We start from the raw sequence: 10,092 nt of genomic DNA on the forward strand, positions 1-10,092 counted from the left end.
AAAGCACAACACAATTTTTAATTCACCCGCTAACTGCATAGTAAAATCTAACTGCGACCTCAGAATGGATCAAATACGCTGCGTTGCCCCTTTAAGTAAGATTTTTGATGATGTACAAACAGATGCGTACTAACCCGTGAGTCTCAACACTACTTTACTTTAGTCTCAACAAGTACTTGGATTGAACTACATTCTTACTTATCTCTGGTCGTAGTTTTCCAGTATTCTAATTTAAATGCAAACTGTAAGATTTATCGCTTGAAGGTAACTAACGTGCTATACTTAGTATGAAATTAATCAATGGACTGAAGTGACAAGTTACTTAAAAGTAAGTATTTTGTTATATTTGAAAGACGGGGTCTCTACATGGCTGTGAATTGTGATACCTAGTATTTATTTTGATGCAAATGAGGAATTATGATAATATTATACGTAACTATAAAGAATAGTAATTAACTAGAATTCATAGAACTGCTATTTCATTCAGAATTTACGGTGTATAATTTTATCTAAAACCCACAAATTCAAAGATACTCTTACGTATACATTTCACAGGTCAAAACACCGCACGCCCGTACTTTAGAATCACATCCGAACTGATGTCATTGACCTTCTTTTAGCAATAATAATAGATTTATAAAATTTTGATAGCGGCGGCTAGATGAGGGCTAGCATAGATCGAGGGTGCATTGTGCGAGCACAATGGCGCAGCAGCTGCGCCGTCGAGGGGGTGAAGCATTACAAGCATTAGTTGCAGCGAACGTTGTCCGACAGAAACGCGTTAGGAGAGAGAACTAGTTCCAAAGCACGACCATTTTTGGACTTCGAAGTCAGGAGGAATAAAGTTTTTTTTAATTGTAGTCTGGATTTTGGAGATAATGTTAGGTACTAATGAATTAGGCTACAAGAATCTGTTACAAATTGAAGAAAATGGTTAAGTGTTTATACGTTAGATGAGAAAAAATATAATAATGATTACTCCATTAAGCCTTATAGTATAATTTGAAAATGTTGACATATTTATTGAATCACGAACATAATTTAGTTATTGTATATTGTTGCACAGCATGAAGGAAACTTTTATTTACTAATTTGAATAATCACACTAAAATATAACCTGTTCATTTTCTTTTATTAAAAATCACACTATAAATGTATGACTGTCCAAAAATTGGTAACAATACTATAATGGTTGGTTTAACTTCTATATATTATTATTTGAGACAGATGGTATTTTTTTATAAATAAGCGGATAAGTAATTTTAGGGGGTTACTGCAAGTACGTATAATGGTAAAGAATAACGTCGATAGTTACAGTTAGTCTTCATTTCATAACCACGTACTTGTACCTGCCACTACACAGTTTATTTCTGTCATCAACTTCAAAATGAAATTGAATTGAGTACCTACTTATTGCTGCATAATATCTCGTCATTCATTACAAAACGCTTCAAAAAACATGTTCAACTTTAGATCGTCATTTTTAAAGGCTCTCTTAATAAACTGAATTTAATTTCAATTCACACAAAGGAAAAGTTGAACTGATAATTTTATTTGATAGATATATGTGTTATAATAAGCAACTGAGAGGCATCACACATATCTGTCACAAAAGATAACAAAGTAAAAGAGATTAGTGAAATAAGGCCTAAGTCTTGTATTTCCACGACGAATGTTGCGCTAACGTAACTCATACGTATATAGGTGTCCTGGCGTCCCCGGCACGTCGCCGCCGCGTCGTGAATCGCGCATCGATCGCCGCTAATTTGATAACGCGCGTTATGTTCGTGCTATCTCTACATACCTAACTACACACCGGCACTATGTATACAGAGTTTACGCAAACCCGAAACGTTCCCACATATACGCGTTCGCACCCGTTCGCACACGCGTTTGCATAGCTGTTCTAAACATTTGGCAACCTGATTCATTTCGCAACTTTTAATTTCGCGACTGTTTAATATTTCTGAAACTATAAACATTTCTGGATTTTTATAAAACTAACTTAACCTAACCTAAAGGGTTCTACACGATGGTCCTGAAATATTTACAGTTTTAGAGTTTGCGAAATGAAAAGTTGCGAAATGAATCAAGTTGCCAAACCTTAGTTGCGAAATAAACGGATACCGTTCTAAGCATGCCTCTGCTATGAGTGTCTACTCGTATAGTGAACGTGACGCGCAGTTTCCGCTGTAAGTAGATACGAGGAACTAAAAGTTTAGCATACCTTGCAATGTTTTTATTGAAACATTTCTTGGTTTTCTTTTGTGGCCTATGAAAGTACGCAATAGTAATTTTAGTGTAATTAGGTTACGTAATAATACACATTGTTTAAACGGTAGACTGCTGGATGATTAGTATTGGCACAAATAGATAGAGTAATAAGCATAATTAGAAGAATTTGAGGTATAAAAACAGCATAGTGATAGATGAATTTGACATTACCTCAGCTATAACTAAAATTTTAAATGGGACTGACATTTCAATTTGAAACTGACCTACCAAAATTACTAAATTAGGCAATGTATTTAAATATACGTCTCAGTCTGATTAAATTATTTACAAAATAGCCGACCGTAGTACGTTGAATCCGAATTTTAATATATAAGAACCTACTTTATCATTATCAATTACGCATAATCAATCACGACGAGAGTCACCAGCTATTTATACCGGGTTTATAATTTACAGGGAGAAGTACCCGTAAGGGTGACGTAAGGGGGGGGGGGGTAGGTACTTAGCCTCCGTTGTCCGTCTGTTTGTCACAGGGTTGTATCCCAAAAACTGTAATAGACAGCTGAATTTAATCTGTAATGTGTATTTTAATTGTCTCTACATGCAATAATAAAATTTAATTAAAATTTAAAATTAACGGGGCATAAGAACGTTTTTTGCTTGCCTTCGTTGTATTCCTGTATGACGTTTAAACATAGAAAACTCAAACACTGATTAATAATAAAGACAAACATACTGCATATATCCACAAATAATTAAAGCCGATCAAGTGTGAGCTATAAAAAATAATAATACCTACTTTGTTAATTTGTCTGTCAGCGGCTATACTTTATGAACATAAACAGGTAGGCACTTTAATATTTTTAGTGTGCCTTGTTTCCCTCCTCCCAGATATAATATTAGTTTTGGATACCTACGTAAAAACATCACGCCTGTGGTAACTAATTAATGAGTACCAAGTAACGAGGCAAGTAATATTTGAGCTCAACTTGGCGGGGGCGCTGCCGTTCCCCCAGAGTAAAACTATAAATCGAACAATTGCCACATATTAGTACGGAACTCTACAAAGTGCGTGGCCCGACACACACTTGGATGATTTTTTTGCATTAGTCTGGTCTAGCAACATATTCCTTCCATAAGCCTGAAACGCAGTATACGAGTACTGTATTGTATTGCGCATTTTGGTAAGTAGAAAACGCCAAAAACTACCAAGTTGACACACGACTCTTACAGGATTAAAGCAAATGTACAAAATTCGCTGACTTTGACATTGGTCATGCTAACCTTATTGACTTTTTAATCCTCTCTGACGATGTACTAATAGGACAACGCATCGTAGATTGCGTGGCGAAGAGGGAGAAAGAAGCACTTTATGTGCAGCGTGAGAACGTGGCGTTGGGCAAAAGTAACAATGAATGGGCTGAATTAAAAGCACGGAAAATGTAACTACTTTGATAGCTTCTACCGTGTGTTTCATCAACGTAGGTTATTGAGAAATTAAGTCTACCGAGAAACGACTAACTGATAGTGTCTTTTAAAACTTCGACATTGGCGAAATCATCGATAGTATCGAACGAGCTGTACTTTCAAGAATTGAATTGAAACGCTTCCTTTGATATTAGGTGTTGTTTCGTATCAGTGTTCACAGGTATAAAAGCGTTAGTTGAAGCATGGCAAACGAGCAAGTGGGTCTCCTGATGGTAAGAGATCACCACCGCCCATAAACATCTGCAACACCAGGGGTATTGCAGATGCGTTGCCAACCTAGAGGCCTAAGATGGGATACCTCAAGTGCCAGTAATTTCACCGGCTGTCTTACTCTCCACGCTGAAACACAACACTGCTGCTTCACGGCAGGATTAGCGAGCAAGATGGTGGTAGCAATCCGGGCGGACCTTGCACAAGGTCCTACCACCTGCACTGACTGACTGTAAGGAAATGAAGTTCATAATACCTAATAATAATTACTAACCTAATTTAATAGCTACACTGTTACTTATAAATTAGGCACGATTGTAATGGTTAATTTTGTGTTAAGCGAAATAAGTAATATTTTCATTACATGTTTCTTTGCTGGCGGTATCTTTTATTGTAATGTAATTGGATGTAAATATTTCCGTTAAATTGCGCGATATGACACATCATAGGAAATAGACAAATTTGACTTCTAAGATCTGATATCACTGTTAGTAGAATACCTAAAGTTATAAGTGAAAGCGTTATAAAATAATCTTGTATGCAACTTGTTTGAGATAGGAAATCTTGACGTGCCTTCAATATGTATCTATTGATTGTTGATACCTGTACAAAAATACCCTCAGAGTTGGTCCGATTGTAACCAAGTGTAATACAAACAGACTTTACATTAACCGCTTTGATGTAACTGATACACGGTCACAAGCAAACAATCGACCAATCAATAGTAGAACCCATAGCTACGATGATTGTGTTAGCTAGACCATTGGTTCCAAATGTGGATGTGATTTACCCCTTCAGGAGGTAAAACTGTGCTCTCGTTTTCTTTAAATTGCTGGTTAATTATTTCACAAGTAACAGCTAGTTAATATGGCGATAAACATAAGACTTTAAGCTTAAAAATAATCCAAGCACCAATCGAGAATGTCAGTCGCTTATAAAATACGGGTATCTATTGGATCTGAATCGTTCTCATTACGATTTAAATAGGGTCTTGCACAGCGAAGGTTGTTTGTTACAAGAATAGCACCAACTGGTAGTGTCATTCATGCTTCGCGTGCGTTGCCCCGCCGGTGACGCGGCTCATGGCCAGCGGTGTAGGAGTGTGGGTACCTACAGACGGGGATGTAATGCCAGCCCGTGTCGGCAACAGGCATGGAGAGGTACCATCGATCGCGATCAGCTGCGGACCGCGAACTACCCCAGCTTGAACTGTTTCGCGAAATTTTGTACTTTTCATTCCGAATTTTTAACAATTAGAAATATTTTCTACAATATTTGAAGAAAAAGTCAGATATCATATGGTGATCGAATGAACTTGTGATTCCGTCGACAGGGTTGTTTGGCAATTTAATCATAATAAATTCCGGGGATCATCTTAACAAGGAAAAATATGATAATCTGCAACAGTAACAGATAATTGTGCAATGTAAAAGTGCTTACAAAAATATTATTTAAATATTCTTTAAATATTTATTTTACGTTTAAAACAGTTCAGTAAAGTTTGAAATGACTTGTTAAGTTGTTACTATAAGAATAGAGCATACATATTTTGTATAATGCCTTCTATACTGAAAAAAAAAACATCTAGTATTTGGTAAATTTTACAGCACGTTTCGAATTAAATCGGTGTTACATAAATCGCATGAAATTTCCTACATTACTAATGTACCAGAAAAAGCAGATCACGTAAAACCACGCAACGTGTGGGCACAAGTACATTAGACGTGAATTGTAATCAAAGCAAATGTTTGACAATCATAACGCGAGGTGTAAAGGCGGGCTACGGTGATTGATCGCCCCCACCTCGCACAGCGCTGCATTCTCCATGGTGAAAGAATGTAAACACTGAGCCCAATTAGCCCGACCCCCGTAGGGGAAGCTACTGACCGACACACAGTTTATTTATTTACTCGCTTCCACTTCGATATGTTTGTTACTTTTTGAAGGTTTGCTTTTTTTACTCCTCATCTGAGTGATTTTTTGACAGCCTTGTATGGGTTGAAAGTTGGAGTGCCTTGCAGTCTGGATCAAAAGACCGTCGATGACCGGTGGTGTATTGACATGGCATAATATGACGGGAATCCCAACAATCCGTTATTGTTGCACTTTAACTAGCTCTAGATTCCATTAAGAAAAATGGCAAATAGAAAGACAATGCGAACTTACAATCATATCTTTCGTCATGATTTTAGCGCGCTCTTCCATTTAAATCCACTATCAATATGAATGTACAGTGAAGCAACGCCATTATACGTTAAGTATACGAGCCTAACAACACATACAATGAATACAGCCAGACGAGAGGGAAGCCCTGCTTCCGTTAGCCCCCGCAACTCCCAACACATGCACCACCACACTGTTAGTTTGTTAACACGGTACATTGTTTTCACATTCGTATATGTACTAGAAAATAAGAAGACAATCGGACAAAATCAGTAACATGCCGTTGAAAATATGACAATATGACAGTTAAGACTTGGTTAAGAGTAAAGAAAAACGACAAAATAAGATGTCTTTGAATGAAACGTAACTTTTTTGCTTATTTTTCGTGTTGGTATTAACATATACAAACTTCGTAAAGCTAAAAATGTAAAGTCAAAAGCTTGTCAAAAGCATAAAATAACCTGTGAAAATAACTGTAACCTTAAGCCGAGTTTAGACTTGCAAGAAAAATCGTACGTAGTCGTTTGTAGTGGTCAATCGAGCACCGCAATGTAATGCAACTTCACGATTTTTCTTGCAAGTCTAAACTCGGCTTTAGGATCAAACTCTTAGCAAGATAGTCCGTATGTTTTTCTTCGTTTTAATTTTGTTTGATACTCTAACTATTAATATATCTATATATATATATTCATTAGTCTGCTAAAATATCTTTTTTTTCTCATTTTTTAACTAACACAATCGTATCACTTGTACACTAGGGTATAAAAAAAATTATTCCCCAGTTGTCTCCAACACACCCTCGCATTACGTCAGAGAGGCACCCCTCATCAAATTGCCACCCAATAAAACCATACATCCACGACCTATTTTTTAAAATTTAGCATTCAATAGAACCCTTCCTTTATTTGTAAAAAAACCGGACGACCTTAGCACACTTTAAAGCTGCTTTTTATTATTTTTCAATGTTGGCAGCGAAATAATAACGGTAGGGGCCGCGGAGTGCGGCGCCCGCAGGACGTTGAACCGCACTTTCCATTTTAATCACTAAACTATGCTTAAAATGACGTGTACTTATTGCACATGGACAGGACGTTATAATGATATCTCTGAAATGAAGGCAGAGAGAATACTTTTGTGGACTGCAACATTTCAGCAAGTTCAGGCTAAGTTCGCCCAGATTTTGGTTAAGAGTGGTAGAGAGGGATTTAGTACTTAATGAAACACACTTTTGATCAATGTTTTGATATCTAAAATATTAGGATTTTTACTCATCAGCATATGCTACAATCTTAGATATGACAGACTGTAATATAATCAACATACTAGCAAGGAATATTAGGTGGATTCCAAGTTAAAATGAAAGTTCAATTCTTATTCTAATATCTTCGGTGTCTACAACTTTTTAGGGTTACGCTGAATAGCTGAATAGCTCAATGAAAACAGGTCTTCATCTATTCTAATGCAATTCCAACGGCTAGCCACGATACAACGTGGGATATTGGTCGCGCGGCACGTTAGCGCGACAAAGGAGCAGGGGCAAGTCAAGACCGTGGGAGACGCGACCCTGTCATAATTTCCCCTGCTAGCCCCACCCCGCGCAGCTGTCGCGATAATAAATAGACTCGTCGATGGATCGATTGTTTGATCGACGAACTTTTATTGTTCTGTAGTTTGATTGTACGTCGCGAGACTTTTGTCGGGTCCGACGCGAGCGCCGAATATCTACTATTATTATTTGCTAATGGCAGGACCTGCGCAACGAGGGAGAGTATCGACAATATGAGTCATAAAAACCAGTTCAGAGTTTAAAGAAAGTGTTGTTTGCATGGTTTACTATTAGAATAATAAAACTGGACAGCTGACGTTCATATATAATTATTAATTAAGCGTCACGAACGTTAATGAAGAGCCGTCAGCCGTGGGTTCGAAAATAACAATACCAACTACACCATAACCGGTTGGATTCCACGCATCACGCTTGTCACTAGCCGCATATGCTTGGATTCGTAGTGAACACAATAGATGCATTTTAATATGTACTATTACTTATGCAGATAGGTTGCGCGTGCAAATAATGCACCGAAGGGTTTGGCGCTAGACAAAGCCGTTTGGATTAATCACCCAAAATATGGGGTGTCTTTTGGCGCAGAGTTGAATGGTCTAGGAGCAGGGGTCGTCGGTCGCAGCTGCGCGGGCGCGGATCAAATTGATACGCGAGCACATGTCGCGCGCGTGCGCGCTGACGTCACGCGGCGACTACCCAGCCGTGTCAAATCACGCGAACACCACTTTTTACTGGCACATTCACTTAATATAAGTTGGCTGGCACTTCAAAACACTTAGAGATTGCTTATATTCATATCATACAAATTAGGTGCACGTAAATACAAAAGTCCCAAGTTCCATTGCTAGACAGCGCATAAGAACGTACAGCCGCAGACAACAAACCTGCCTACTTAATATAGTGTTAAAGAAGATTCTGAGCGTAAAGAATTTCACAAGTGCCACGTTAAAATTTTGTAATTAAAATCCACCACACGTCGTGTGTTTTAATTTTTTTTCTTAGGGTACCTCCCATATACCTAAAGTGGGAGTGATTTTTTTTCCCAATTAACCCTCTAGTGTGGGGTATCGTCGGATAGTTCTTTTTCGATTCAGTGATTTGTTTGCGAAATATTCAACTTTAAAGTGAAAATTTTCATTAAAATCGAGCATCCTCCCCTCTAAAATCTAAACTGGTGGGTGGAAAAATAAAAAAAATAAACAGGAACAAGGAAAACTATAATGGTTAAGTTGTTTGAGAATTATTAGTAGTTTAAGAGTAAATAGCAGCCTAAGGTATAAAATATACCTAAACATGGAAGATTCCGTATAAAATACGAAATCCTTAGAAAAATATAACTATTTTTTTTGTAATGGCTACGGAACCCTATTTTGGGCGTGTTCGACACGCTCTTGGCCGGTTTTTTTCAGAGCACAGACATTCAATTTATGGGTATTTTATTTACGGGTATTAAAATTCAACTTATCTCAATTGAAGACTAAATTGAATAAATAAGTTTGAACTAAAACACTTTTTAACAAAGATTTATAAGTTGTCTCAAGATTTTTTTCCGCGTACACAATTGTGTACTTAATCTGTATCTAAAAAAATCTGGAATCGGTTAACCTTTCGAAAGTGGACGTTAAAAAAAAACCCTGCATTCTAGCCTCCTTTGTTTCAAATAATATCAACAACGCGGATTCAGATAGAAATAGACTATTTTTCTTGTATCACAGAGGCTTTTTTTTTTTGATTTATATGGAAAATGTTTTGATCAAAAATCAAAAATCATTTATTCAGTAAATAGGCCGCAATGCGCACTTTTACACGTCATTTTTTAAACTACCAGCGCTTTCGGAAAGACCACCATTGCCAAGAAGAATGCGCCGCAAGAAACTTGGCAGAAAGTCTTTTTAACCCCCGACGAAAAAGAGGGGTGTTATAAGTTTGACCGCTATGTGTGTGTGTCTGTGTGTCTGTGTGTCTGTGTGTCTGTCTGTGGCACCGTAGCTCTTAAACGGGTGAACCGATTTGAATGCGGTTTTTTTATTTGAAAGCTGGTTTTCTAGCGATGGATCTTAGACATGATTTATCAAAATCGGTGCAGCCGTTTCAAGATCATCAGATCTTTTGTTCGCTGCGGTAGGAATCTTAGACGCATAATGGATATTTACTTTACTTTCAAACATATTTGGGACCTAAAATTTGAAACACCCATGTATGCTATATAGCTATGCAAGATTATGGAATTCTCGGCCTGATGCTGCAACCAGGATATCCAGAACACTAGTAGGTACACTCTTAATAAAACTATAGCAGATATATCGTGTTTGGGTTCGTTTTGATCAGTATTTGATTCTACAAACAATGCAATGGTGGCAACAGGATGAGCTGATGCTGCAGCCAGGATATCCAGCACAATAGTACACTCTATAAAAAATAATAGCACATAT

Source organism: Choristoneura fumiferana, chromosome 3 (genome assembly GCF_025370935.1).
Source record: "Choristoneura fumiferana chromosome 3, NRCan_CFum_1, whole genome shotgun sequence".
NCBI lineage: Eukaryota > Metazoa > Arthropoda > Insecta > Lepidoptera > Tortricidae > Choristoneura > Choristoneura fumiferana.